Here is a 15466-nt window from a genome sequence, read left to right as displayed (position 1 = left end):
TTTAAGAAAAGACACAAATCCATCTGACAGAACACTTTTTTATTAAATTTAGGGGAGGAATTATTAGAGTATTACTACTAATTGAACTTTAACACTTCACTTTTTGCAAAAAAATAAAATACTAGAATTACTAGTAAGGCGAGCAAATACCTTTAAACTCTAACAGTTGCTTATCTTGAGAGACATTCCTATTTCGTCTGCGACTTACAGACTTCTTCAGTGTCGAGTGCTCGACTTGACATCTGACGGTAATATTCAAAAACAAATAACACAATTTTTCATAAAATTTTGTTCTAATGATTTGTATGTATGAGGTTCAACGAAAATCCTGCATTCCTGTAAAAAACATGTAATAAACACACTTAAATTATTTTACCAGAATCCGTGAATTTCACCGTAATCTCAACAGATGAAATGTTCGATAAAAAAAACACCGACATTCCGTCAACATTTTACGGATTCCGGTGAAACTTCACTGAAAACTGTAAAAATTCACCGTTCTCCGTTAATTTCATTCACCGAACTTTTCAGCTGTTGAGATTACGGTGAAATTCACGGATTCCTGAAAAATAATTTAAGTGTGAACATATATTACATACATAGAATATACAGTCGACTCTCCATAACTCGATATTCAAGGGACCATCGACTTATAGAGTTATAGAATGTACCGAAACAAAAAGTCACAAAATCGAAGGAACAAAATCCTGTATTTCTAATGCATGAATGATCACCTCTGTAAGAAAATAATATTATTTTGTTGATTGTACTTTACAAACTATTATTTGATTTTTTTTTCGAAATGCTCGAAAAATCATATGATTTTGACTGACAATTATTTTTTTTTCATGTTTTTCAACTATTATTACAACTTGCATGTGTTTTTTCATCTCCAAACAAGAATTGGACCACGTTTCCCCAAATAAGAAAGATTTTAAAATAGATATCGAGTTATGGAGAGAAATTTCCCTCTCACGTGACATCGACTAGTGGAGATATCGAGTTATTGAAATATCGACTTATGGAGAGCACGATGTATGGATAATTGAAGGGACCAAAAAATCCATCGAGTTATAGAGAGTCGACTGTACATGCATGCATCATTCAGGATGCAGTGACTTAAACTGTTTGCACATCACGTTGGTAAGATACTATTAGATAATTTTTCGATACACTTTATCAACAATGAAGGTCATAGGTGTCATCTATTTTCCGGCAATTATAAGCTGTTTTCACTTATTTTCATCTTTGGAATCATGAAAAAGTATTGAATGTTTGTCTCAAACAGTCTTAATTCCATATCTGGGCTTCGTGGCCGTGCGGTTAGTGTCGCCAGGCAATGATCGCATCGTGTCATGGGGTGTGGGTTCGATTCCCGCGTCAGCCATAGAAACTTTTCGTAAGGAATGTTTCTCGGCTGTGCCACTGGAGCATGCTTGTCCGTTGTCTAGTGTTAAGTTACAGTCTGTGCAGCTAAATGGCTGAAGACGGTGTCCGTGTCTTTTAATATTCTTACACCTATCAACATACGAAACTACGTGTTAATGCACAATATGATTGCTCAAAATCTTCAATCTTCAGATGTAGTAGAGTAAATTTTGTTTTTTTTTCAGCGTCGGCAACAGTATGCAACGGTCTACAACGTTGCACACTGTTGCCGACGCTGAAAAAAAAAACGAGATCGAAATTGTTTTGACCTTCAAAAATAATTTTGTACTATAGTGTCTACGGGAAAGTTTTCCCATAAAATTATCGCAGACTGCGGAAATATCGCAACCTAATGATTTATAGTGTTAAAAAGGTGCAAATCGTTATATAAAACCTTCACTACCTCGAAAAGTATGAGAAATGAAAACATGTTCTTTTCGAGAAAGTTATGCATTTTGTAAGTAACAAAAAACACTAGAATTATTGAAAATTGTACAGCAAAGTTATTTCTTCTAATATTATAAAATAAAATAATATAAAATTTGATTAATTACCAAATTGACCCATTCATAAAATAGCAATTATTAAATGGAAAAACTTTCCCGAAGACACTATAGTACAAAAATCATGTTTTCAATGTCAAAACAATTTCGATCACGTTTTTTTAGCAACGGCTACAGTGTGCGTTGGTGAGCTTGAAAACAGTAGAATTTCTCAGTCTACTTGACTCAAAACCGATCAAAATGTGACTTACACCCCTGAAATGGAAACATTTTATGATTGTCGAATATTAGATGACACACGTGATCATAATTATTTATATTTGACCTTAGCACATTATTCAATAGTTTTTTTTTTGCAATTTCTCATCGTAATAGGCTGTTTATCATGAAACGACCTACTTTCCTGCACCGAATAATGCAGTGTGATGATAGTCGTTGCGCAACTAAAATCAGTTGCGTAATTATTATTACGCAACGCTTTTTAATAACGCAACTGTTTTTAGTACATGGTACAACAACTTTCAGAAATTGCAAAATATTGTCGAGTGCAACCCGATTTGATTTCTGATACCTTTAAGTGATCTTTAACTAAGTTGCAAAAAAAATGTTATACGCTCAATTTTTAAAGAACTTGATTTTTACAGCACGCGTTGTAATTATCAAACTCGGCAAGCCTCGTTGGATAAATGTACAACTAGTGCTGTAAAAATAAATCATCATTCTACAACTTGTTGCGTAAACTACTACAGTTAATTATCCCTTACTCGATATTCTGTATCTCGATATCGAGTTAGAGAACCATACTAAAAGGTTGGTTTTCATGGCTAACTCGATGGTCTCTTGGATCGCAGTTGCATTGGTTTTGCGTTCTGTAACTCGATACTTCCCTAACTCGATGCTCCCTTCAATATCGAATTAGGGGGAGTTGACTGTATTACCAACTTGATGTGAAAATAGTGTTCTGCATGAATATGAAATAGAGCCACTGTACTTAGAAGGAGGTGTACCTCACCTCAAAATCATAATCACGAGAGGTTATATTGTGAAAAATTTATAAATTCCTGGTAACTAAAAATATTTTTTTATCTCAATTTTCGATGGAATAATTATAATACTGAAATAATAAAAGAAATTCAAATACATTTCATTAAGAAATCAATTATCTGAATAAAATACTTGTTTTTAATTATGAATCGTGGTTTACGGCTAACCAGCCGAGTGGAAGTTTAACAACTACCGAAAAACTAAACATTACATATACTTTGCAATTGGACAGTATATGTAATGTTTAGCTTTTCGGTAGTTGTTGAATAAAATAGTTTGGAAGTTATTCTATTTTGATCGTTATATCGGCCATAGTTGATATCGAGACTTCGGTGTGAGCAGACGTGTCTTCGAAAGCTGGTGAAAAATAGTTATCAGTAGTGTTTAAAATTTATCACACACGATCACACGCAAACACGGACAACATGGCGTCTAACAGCGGCAATTTACGAGAACGAACATTTGTCATTAACTTCTCCGAAGCTTTGAAAAAGCCAAAGATTGAGACCGTTACGGATTACTTATTCAACATCATTGCTATTGCGTCAGAAAGGATTAGATCAGTGCAAGCCAATTTGTCACGAGGGATCACGTATGTTGAAGTTGATGACGAGGAGTATGCGATGCAAATTGTCGAGACACATGATCGGAAACACGAGGTGAGATATGAAGATTACAAATTCACGGTACCGTTGCACATGGAAGATGGCACGACGTTAGTCAAGGTGCATGACTTGCCACCACAAATGGGAAATGATTTGATCAAGCAAGAAATGTCGAGGTTTGGAGAAGTTTTGTCGATCAAAAACGAAACGTGGGAGTCGCCATCGCCATTGAAGGGCATCATAAATGGAGTACGAGCAATACGGATTCGCCTACAAGAACAAATACCATCGTACATCAACATTGCCGGGCATTTCACACTCGTTACACACAAGAACCAGCTCATTACTTGTCGTCACTGTGGTAGAGCAGTACACATTGGCATGCGTTGTGCTGATGTAGGACAGCTTCTTCAGAATCGTACAAGCGTTAACGACCGTTTGAACCGAGGAGGTTCTTCTTATGCGAACCAGCTACGAGGGCCTACAGGTAATCGTCACACGGTTCGAGAGGACAGCGGAGCGAACAATGCGCTAACAATGACCAATCTCAATGAGTTGAACAAAGAAAAAAGAACCAATACTTCAAGCAGCTCTTCAACCGATACTACGAGGCGGGAACTCAGCAATACATCGAAGCAAGGAAATAGTTCAACGAGAGTGACTACGCTTCCAGTACTCACTGGAACAAGCGTGGTGTCTAAGAACATTTTCAACGAGTTACTCATGGAACAAACGGATAACGACGGCAATATCTCGGATTCATCGATGAACTCCATCATTAGTAATGCAAGCCGCAAGCGGCTTAGGCGTCAGTGATCTAAACAAGATAAGTAGAAGTTAGTTTGAGCGTTTCTTTTGTTTTGTTGATCTTTGAAAATGAGTAGTAGTGTGTCAGATGTTTCGGTTGTTTCGTACAACATTGCTACGATTAATTTAAATGGCATATCGAATCTAACTAAAATAGAATCGTTCAAGTCCTTTTCTGCGTTTAATGGAGCTAGATATAGTCATGATGCAAGAAGTTGAAGGAGAGTATTTTGAAATGTACGGTTTCGACATAATTTACAATATTGATCAGAACAAAAGAGGAACAGCCATTGCAATCAAATCTCATATAAATTACAATTCAGTTGAAAAAAGTCTAGATTCAAGATTAATCAAAATCAAAATAGCAAATCGATTAATTATTTGCAACATATATGCGCCATCCGGATCCCACAATCGTACATTGAGGGAAGCATTTTTTGCTGAAGTTGTTCCATATTATTTGCGGAATTCATCAGAGTGTTTGGTGGTGGGAGGGGACTTCAACTGTATTGAGTCTTCGATCGACAGTTCCAACGAACGTTGCACTAACTACAGCACGAATTTGAGAGCATTAATTCGAGAGCTGCGTTTGCAAGATGCGTGGGCTTCAGTTAATGTGAGTTGCGTGGACTATTCATTTGTGCGCGCTGGTGTCGGTTCAAGAATAGACAGATTATACGTTTCGTCAGATTTAAAGCAATCAATAGTAAGCGGAAAGATGAATGTAAATTCCTTTTCAGATCATAAAGCTCTAATCATTAAACTAAAACTACCAAATTTAGGTCGAATCTTTGGTCGCGGCATGTGGCGTTATAAATCGAGGATAATGAATGAACAGAATAGGGAAGAGTTTACGTCAAAATGGCGTTATTGGACTTCACAGAAAAGGTATTATCGTTCACCACTCATTTGGTGGACAGAATATGCTAAACCAAAAATAGCATCATTCATTAAGTGGAAGACAAGGGAAATGTATAGAGTTTTCAATGATACAATGGAAATTTGGTATTGTGCTCTTAGGAGAGCTTATGAAGAATACTTGCTAAATCCACTCAAAATTGTGGAGATTAATCGTATTAAGGGAATCATGCTTAAATTGCAACGAGAGTTTTCAGTTTTTCAATTGAATGAGAATGAGAATTTTATAGCTGGTGAGCCGATTTCAGTTTTTCATTTGGCTGAAAAAGTACGCAGATTCAATCAAACACGAATAAAAGACATGGAGGTCAATGGAAATCATTGTTCAAATTATAATGTCATAGAAGACCACATTGTTGAACATTTTCAAAATCTTTTCAATTCTGAACTCGTAAATAACAACACGGATTTTTACCCGGAAAAACGTTTACCACAAGATTTGGTTGAAAATGATAATCTAACTGAATTTGTCGATGAATTATGTGTGTTTAATTTAATTCAGAAAAGTTGTTCAAACAAAGCACCGGGAAATGATGGATTGACGAAACAGTTTTACATAGATACTTGGGACATTATCAAAACAGACTTTACAGAAGTGATCAATGATTTCCTTGATGGACATGTCCACAAAACTTTTTGTGACGGTGTCGTGATTCTGGTGAAAAAGAAAAATAACTGCGAAAGTCAAACAATAAATCAATTCAGGCCGATAACGTTGTTGAATTTTGATTTCAAACTTTGTTCCAGAATACTTAAAATGAGATTAGAAAAAGTTATGAATTATATAGTTTCGCCTAATCAAAAATGTGCGAATAAAGATCATAATATATTTGAAATAACGTGTTCTCTAAGGGATAAGATTGCAGAATTGCAGCTGAAACGGAAAAAAGCGTATTTAATCTCCTTTGACTTAGACAAAGCATTTGATAGAGTGGAAGATTCATTCTTGCTAGGAACCATGGAGAGGATGGGAATCAATCGTAGATTTATTGACTTGATAAAACAAATAAGATCGATGTCATTTTCGAGAATTTTAATAAACGGAAGATTAAGTAGGGAAATACATATTAAAAGATCTGTTAGACAAGGAGATCCCTTGTCTATGCATCTTTTTGTTATTTATTTGGAACCACTGATGCAGAAATTGAGGAAAATCTGTAATGGTGATATAGACTTTCTAGGTTCTTTTGCCGACGATGTAAGTGTTGTAGTAGATTCCATTGAAAAAGTAGAGCAAATCAGGAATACTTTCAACGATTTTGGAGCAGTTTCAGGAGCTAGGTTGAATATTTCCAAAACAGAAGGTTTGATAATAGGAGGTGGCACTGATTTGCTGTATCAGCCACAATGGTTGAATATAAGAGAAAGTATTAAAATTTTAGGAATTTTGTTTTGTAATGTATTCAAAGAAATGATCGAAAAAAACTGGATAAATGTTTCTAGCAGCCTATCAAAATTATTGTGGCTGCACAAATCGAGGAACTTGAACAAAATACAAAAAGTAAAATTTCTCAACACTTTCGCATTATCGAAAGTTTGGTACGTGGGTTCAATAATAGAACTACCTAGTAAATACAGAGCTAAAATTGTATCGTTGGTAGGAAGCTTCTTGTGGAAGAATTATGAGCAAAGAGTTGGGTATATGCAACTGATATTACCTAAAAATAGAGGAGGATTAGGGCTTCATGATGTGGAAAGGAAATGCAAATCATTACTTGTTAATAGATTTTACAAGCTAGTAAATAATGAATATAGTTATATTAGAGATCATTTCATTCGATCTGATCAAGCAGATGCAGCACAAAGAACAGTATACCCATCCGGATTCGGGTATATAAAACTCATAGCAACTGAACTTGCAATTTTGCCATCGTCAGTGTCTGACCAGATGAGCTCAAAATCGTTGTATTCATACTACGTAGCAAAACTTTCGCGTCCAGAAATTGAAAAAAAGTATCGCCAACAGCACTGGAAAACAATTTGGAAACATGTTCATCATCGAGGACTAAATTCTGATGAAGTTTCCTCTTTGTACCTTTTCGTAAATGAAAAGATTCCAAATATGGAACAATTTCATAGGCATGGGCGAGTTCCTCACCCATTCTGTACATTTTGTCCAGGGTTGGTTGAGGACTTGCCGCATAAATACATGAACTGTGTGCAAAGTAGAGTTTTATGGGCGTATATGTTGCAATTAGTAGGTTTGAAATTACAATTAACGAATACTATACAGTTTAATGATTTGAAATTTCCAAGTTTGAATAGATTTGGTAGAGAACATAGAGATGTTCTGTTAGTAATAATAGGTAAATATGTTCATTACATAGAAAACACTCCTCCTATGATAAGACATGCCACTGATTTGTACACAGTATTAGATAATTGATATTTGTTAATGTTTATTTAAAATCAATAAAAAAAAAAAAAAAAAAAAATATATATATATATATATATGAAACTGCTTGCTAAAGATCTTGATTAAAAAAAGTTCGTGTATCAGTATTCGCCACCCTAAGGAAGACATTTTTTTAAATCAATCTCAAGACTTTTGAATATGAGTGCTTTCAATCAATGTTTTGTAGGAAAAACGTAAAAGCTGGTCAGGAACTTTTTTGTAATTAAAACTGAAGCGAATAGAGTAGCGTTTGATCCTTCGACCTTGATGCTTGCTCCTGCGGGGGCGGGCGACGAGGGCAGGATCCAACATGTCGCGCGTCGTCCCGTAGTAGTGTAAAAGGGCCGCGAGTGTCAGCAGTGTTGATCTATTGACCGCGTCGCACAGTGGGACGGAATCAAAAAAAGTGGGACATGTGGGTTTGCGCCAAAACTATCGGTTTTAGCGTTTTGGTGTCTTCTGCAATGTTTCTTCTTTTTAAAAGTACTTTATTATAGAAATAAAAAAAAATCGTTTTCAATTGTATACACTGAGAAAAAAAAATTAACTTTTTTATTTTTTCTCAAAATTGAAAACTACCTAAGGAAGTATTGTAGGTAACGTCATTTGAAGAAACTTTGTCGAAGACGAAAAAATTCTAGCTCTCATACTTACTAAGTTATATGGTAAAAATGATGTTAACCCCCTTAAAAATGATTTTTTTACAATATCTTTTTTATATGATTTATTTTAATTTTTACAATGTTCTACAATGTTGTAGATACTCCAAAAATACACATTTTTGCTGAAGAGACTAAAGCGCTATCTCTTATTTTGAAAGAGCTATGAACTATTTCTTCTTTTTTATACGTCACCTTTAAGGGTTAACAGCTTGCAAAGTTGCAGGTAGTAGCAGTTAATTTTGACGTTATACTGTTCAGTAACTTACACACTTTCAAAACATATATGAACCAGAGCGGGATCCAATGGGATCAATAATGTTTTTTAAGTTTAACGATCTTGATGTTATAACATAATATTGCAGTTTTCAACAATTATGATGGACATATTATGCTTCTGAATAATTTTATATTGCTTTTGAGGTTCATATGTATTGCAAAACAATAGTAAGCAATTGGTTTCAATATTGGAGTACCTTTTTTAACTCATGTTAGAATATTGATTTATTTTCGGAGATGTTTCCTTCATCCAAATTTAGTTCATATTTGTTCAACAAATTCATCGAATTCTAATATTTTCTTCTGCTGGAGTTATAATTAAAGCTCATTTAAATCATTTTCTTCCCAATCTTCATCGTCGGAGGAATTTGACCAATCGTTGTGAGAAACATCTGCTCAGCTATATGTAAAGCATTACGACTGGTACAAAATGCCATCCAGTGTTCACCGTGTTCTGATTCATGGCGCTGAAATAGTCAGACATTGCATCGTTCCAGTCGGAACTTTATCTGAAGAACTTCAAGAATGTCGAAATAAGGACATTAAAAGTTTTCGCGAAAATTGATCAAGGAAATGCTCACGGTAAACTTTTCAAATATTTATGTATTCTCAAATAATAAAGCATACTTTTCTTTTTAACAGTGTAGCAACCAATCAGGACATTTTCAACCGCCTCATGGTATCTTCGGATCCGCTGATTTCATCCATGCGAAAAATTCCAAAGAGGAAAAGTATTCCGTTTCGAAAAGAAGTATTGGAATGTTTGAAAGAACCAGATGTTTCTCACAACGATTGGTCAAATTCCTCCGACGATGAAGATTGGGAAGAAAATGATTTAAATGAGCTTTAATTATAACTCCAGCAGAAGAAAATATTAGAATTCGATGAATTTGTTGAACAAATATGAACTAAATTTGGATGAAGGAAACATCTCCGAAAATAAATCAATATTCTAACATGAGTTAAAAAGGTACTCCAATATTGAAACCAATTGCTTACTATTGTTTTGCAATACATATGAACCTCAAAAGCAATATAAAATTATTCAGAAGCATAATATGTCCATCATAATTGTTGAAAACTGCAATATTATGTTATAACATCAAGATCGTTAAACTTAAAAAACATTATTGATCCCATTGGATCCCGCTCTGGTTCATATATGTTTTGAAAGTGTGTAAGTTACTGAACAGTATAACGTCAAAATTAACTGCTACTACCTGCAACTTTGCAAGCTGTTAACCCTTAAAGGTGACGTATAAAAAAGAAGAAATAGTTCATAGCTCTTTCAAAATAAGAGATAGCGCTTTAGTCTCTTCAGCAAAAATGTGTATTTTTGGAGTATCTACAACATTGTAGAACATTGTAAAAATTAAAAAAAAAACATATAAAAAGATATTGTAAAAAAATCATTTTTAAGGGGGTTAACATCATTTTTACCATATAACTTAGTAAGTATGAGAGCTAGAATTTTTTCGTCTTCGACAAAGTTTCTACAAATGACGTTACCTACAATACTTCCTTAGGTAGTTTTCAATTTTGAGAAAAAATAAAAAAGTTATTTTTTTTTTCTCAGTGTATACAATTGAAAACGATTTTTGTTTATTTCTATAATAAAGTACTTTTAAAAAGAAGAAACATTGCAGAAGACACCAAAACGCTAACCCACATGTCCCACTTTTTTTGATTCCGTCCCACTGTGCGTCGCTTGCTCTTGCGTGGGCGAGTGATGAACACTTCTTTGGCGTATAATGCGATTATCGAATAATATCGCGAATCCGGTTAGGCGTGATTATATCATGGATCGCATCACCAAAAATTGGTGACTCCCAGATCTATACCTCATCCCACTAACCCAATATTCTTTCCATGACAACTGAGGAGATGCAGAGGTGATCTCGGTCTCTAGTAACAACGGTTGTCGAACTAACATTCCTTCCTTTCCCCGATGATCATAAGAACGTGGATGGCGTCGTTATTGACTTTTAGATTTTGAGCTCTCGATTTGTGCACATTGAAGAATGGAAAGCCAATCCCAAGCTCCATTCATTAAATCTCTGTGCAACTTTGATTGTTCTAGTCAATCACGGAGTAGCAACTACGAATTGTGCGGTCATCTATGCTTATGCTTATTAAAACTGAAGCGAATACTGAATGGGCGAATATTGGATCACCAGCACGAGTATTCACCATGTTATTGATTTTCGCTCCTCAATTCATCATCTTCATTGATTTCTTGTGGGAGGTGTCGAATTTAGGAACACTATTGCAAAATGCAAAGGAGTTTAAATTTTACGAAAAAATATTTTTATTCTATTATTTTCCCAGCATATTCTGAGAATGCTTTTTACATATTTTTGAAGTGATGCAATGAACACTAAAGGCGAAAACTGGTACTATGGCATACACTCTATTGTATTTCATATTTTGAAAATAGTAAGCATGGATTTCCCATTTTTATCTGGAATCATTTATCCTTGCTCACGGGGTAACATCCAAGTTGCCACTAATGCGAAAAGTGTTCAAAAGTATTGAAAATACCGATGCTAGCTATGTTCATAGATTCTGAAGATAAATATCAAGACTTTCACAGTTATTATTTCGAGTGGTGCTTCGTAGCCGTGTGGTTAGCGGCGTCTTTCGTTTAGGCGTATTGTGCCACTTTGAAAACTTTTCGTCAAACGAAAAAATCTTCTCTGGTCCACTGATCGTTCCGTATGTCCGTTCTCTAATGTTAGATATGTTCAGTCTGTGAAGGGTGAAAAAAGGGTGCGGCTTGTGTTTCGAAAGTTCTCAAAACCAAAAATTCGTCTGCTCTTCTGAATTCAAATGACATAAAAAGGAATACCTCAAATTTTTATCCAAAATATTAAGATTTAGAGGTGGCGCAAGCGACTTGAAGGTGAATTTTCATGTTATAAAATATGACCTTCAGGAAAATTTTATTAACTTTGTTATTTTCCAAATAATTTTGAAGCTTTTAGCATCATTCTTTTAAAAATCAAATTCACGAAAAGTTTGTATAATATTCAATATTTCTCCAAATAAATAATTATTTTTTTTTGTTTGACCATAACCACCGATTCCAGTTACAGTTAATACTCTAACAGTTAATTATCCCTTACTCGATATTCTGTATCTCGATATCGAGTTAGAGAACCATACTAAAAGGTTGGTTTTCATGGCTAACTCGATGGTCTCTTGGATCGCAGTTGCATTGGTTTTGCGTTCTGTAACTCGATACTTCCCTAACTCGATGCTCCCTTCAATATCGAATTAGGGGGAGTTGACTGTATTACCAACTTGATGTGAAAATAGTGTTCTGCATGAATATGAAATAGAGCCACTGTACTTAGAAGGAGGTGTACCTCACCTCAAAATCATAATCACGAGAGGTTATATTGTGAAAAATTTATAAATTCCTGGTAACTAAAAATATTTTTTTATCTCAATTTTCGATGGAATAATTATAATACTGAAGTAATAAAAGAAATTCAAATACATTTCATTAAGAAATCAATTATCTGAATAATATACTTGTTTTTAATTATGAATCGTGGTTTACGGCTAACCAGCCGAGTGGAAGTTTAACAACTACCGAAAAACTAAACATTACATATACTTTGCAATTGGACAGTATATGTAATGTTTAGCTTTTCGGTAGTTGTTGAATAAAATAGTTTGGAAGTTATTCTATTTTGATCGTTATATCGGCCATATGAAACTGCTTGATAAAGATCTTGAATAAAAAAAGTTCGTGTATCAGTATTCGCCACCCTAAGGAAGACATTTTTTTAAATCAATCTCAAGACTTTTGAATATGAGTGCTTTCAATCAATGTTTTGTAGGAAAAACGTAAAAGCTGGTCAGGAACTTTTTTGTAATTAAAACTGAAGCGAATAGAGTAGCGTTTGATCCTTCGACCTTGATGCTTGCTCCTGCGGGGGCGGGCGACGAGGGCAGGATCCAACATGTCGCGCGTCGTCCCGTAGTAGTGTAAAAGGGCCGCGAGTGTCAGCAGTGTTGATCTATTGACCGCGTCGCTTGCTCTTGCGTGGGCGAGTGATGAACACTTCTTTGGCGTATAATGCGATTATCGAATAATATCGCGAATCCGGTTAGGCGTGATTATATCATGGATCGCATCACCAAAAATTGGTGACTCCCAGATCTATACCTCATTCCACTAACCCAATATTCTTTCCATGACAACTGAGGAGATGCAGAGGTGATCTCGGTCTCTAGTAACAACGGTTGTCGAACTAACATTCCTTCCTTTCCCCGATGATCATAAGAACGTGGATGGCGTCGTTATTGACTTTTAGATTTTGAGCTCTCGATTTGTGCACATTGAAGAATGGAAAGCCAATCCCAAGCTCCATTCATTAAATCTCTGTGCAACTTTGATTGTTCTAGTCAATCACGGAGTAGCAACTACGAATTGTGCGGTCATCTATGCTTATGCTTATTAAAACTGAAGCGAATACTGAATGGGCGAATATTGGATCACCAGCACGAGTATTCACCATGTTATTGATTTTCGCTCCTCAATTCATCATCTTCATTGATTTCTTGTGGGAGGTGTCGAATTTAGGAACACTATTGCAAAATGCAAAGGAGTTTAAATTTTACGAAAAAATATTTTTATTCTATTATTTTCCCAGCATATTCTGAGAATGCTTTTTACATATTTTTGAAGTGATGCAATGAACACTAAAGGCGAAAACTGGTACTATGGCATACACTCTATTGTATTTCATATTTTGAAAATAGTAAGCATGGATTTCCCATTTTTATCTGGAATCATTTATCCTTGCTCACGGGGTAACATCCAAGTTGCCACTAATGCGAAAAGTGTTCAAAAGTATTGAAAATACCGATGCTAGCTATGTTCATAGATTCTGAAGATAATAATCAAGACTTTCACAGTTATTATTTTGAGTGGTGCTTCGTAGCCGTGTGGTTAGCGGCGTCTTTCGTTTAGGCGTATTGTGCCACTTTGAAAACTTTTCGTCAAACGAAAAAATCTTCTCTGGTCCACTGATCGTTCCGTATGTCCGTTCTCTAATGTTAGATATGTTCAGTCTGTGAAGGGTGAAAACAGGGTGCGGCTTGTGTTTCGAAAGTTCTCAAAACCAAAAATTCGTCTGCTCTTCTGAATTCAAATGACATAAAAAGGAATACCTCAAATTTTTATCCAAAATATTAAGATTTAGAGGTGGCGCAAGCGACTTGAAGGTGAATTTTCATGTTATAAAATATGACCTTCAGGAAAATTTTATTAACTTTGTTATTTTCCAAATAATTTTGAAGCTTTTAGCATCATTCTTTTAAAAATCAAATTCACGAAAAGTTTGTATAATATTCAATATTTCTCCAAATAAATAATTATTTTTTTTTGTTTGACCATAACCACCGATTCCAAGTATTTTTACATGCTTTTGAAGTAAATTTAGTAGGTTTCAACCCTCTAATACCCAAATTTTTATTTTCGATCTAAATATCATTTTCAGTTATCTAAAATCGTTTTTTGCAATTTCTCATCGTAATAGGCTGTTTTTCCTCACGTCAATCTGTCATGAAACGGCCTACTTTCCTGCACTGAAGTATGCAGTGCGGCAATAATCATTACGCAACTAAAACCAGTGCTGTAATGATTCATTACGCAACGCTTTCTCATTACGCAACTGTTTTGAGTTGTGTAATGAATCAACATTAAAATTGTAAATCAACATTAGAAATTGTTAAATGATGGGGAATGCAATCCGATATAACTTCTGATACCCTCAAGTGGCCTTCTATGAAATAGCAAAAAATGTTGTACGTAACTCGTTGCAGAACTCGATTTTTACAGCACTCGTCGTAAATAAATTTACGACTCGTGCTGTAAAAATCATCATTCTGCAACTTGTTCCGTAAACTACTATTGTGCAATGATTTTTTTTATTCGCAAATCTATGAATTTTGGTTTTTGATTTTTATAATTTTTATTTTTGAACATCTTTATCCTGTTTCATTTTTTTTGTGAAGCCTTTTCTAGTTATTGATTTTGAGCAATAATAAAAATTCAAGTTTTTAAGGTTAAAAACCTTAAATTTTCTTTTTTTTCCATTTTTCGGCTAATTAACGGAAAAAGCTTTGAAATTATTTTAATATCACCAAGCTCTTTTGTGATATGTAAAACATACAGCCTTGCTACTTAAGCTGAAACTAGTTTTTCTCATTTCTTAAACATTCAAGAGGTCTCAGAAGCATTTTTTCATAAATTTTATAACAAAAATATTTTTGAAATTTTTAAAATATATGCACTTTTCAACTTGAAGTTATAACAATGTGCTTCATAAATTTTAGTTAAACAGTACACAGATGATTTTTTTTAGTAAAAAGAGGAACAATTTAGTGAAAACTACTTTTAACTAAGACCGGTTATTTTACCGGAATCCGTGAATTTCACCGTAATCTCTACAGCTGACAGTTCGGTGAAATAAAATACCGCAATTCCGTCGAAATTTTACAGATTCCGGTGAATTTTTACCGAATACTGTAAAAATTTACCGTAATCCGTTAATTTATTTCACCGAGCCGTTCAGCTATTGTGATTTCACAGGAATCCGAAAAATAATTTAAGTGTGTAGTTTTGATTTAAGACAAATTTGATATCCTACAAACTTCTCATAAATTTAATTTAAAAGAGAATGATGCTAAAAGCTTCAAAATCGGTTGAAAAATACAAAGTAATGAAGACTTCACTGACGGTCATATTTCATAATTTGAAAATTTCCCCTTAAGTCGCTTGAGGCACCTCTAAATCTTAAAATTTGAGGTTTC

General features: G+C 34.5%; 1 protein-coding gene across 2 annotated transcripts in view; it reads right to left on the bottom strand.

Moving 5' to 3' along the window:
* LOC5575621 (oxysterol-binding protein-related protein 9) overlaps nucleotides 1–15466 on the bottom strand; it is a 251354-nt gene that overhangs the window by 109563 nt on the left and 126325 nt on the right. The gene's annotated exons all lie outside the window — the stretch shown is intronic.

Source organism: Aedes aegypti, chromosome 2, assembly GCF_002204515.2.
Source record: "Aedes aegypti strain LVP_AGWG chromosome 2, AaegL5.0 Primary Assembly, whole genome shotgun sequence".
NCBI classification, from domain to species: domain Eukaryota; kingdom Metazoa; phylum Arthropoda; class Insecta; order Diptera; family Culicidae; genus Aedes; species Aedes aegypti.
Note: the sequence above shows the minus strand (reverse complement) of the source record. Positions and strands in the feature narration are given on the sequence as shown.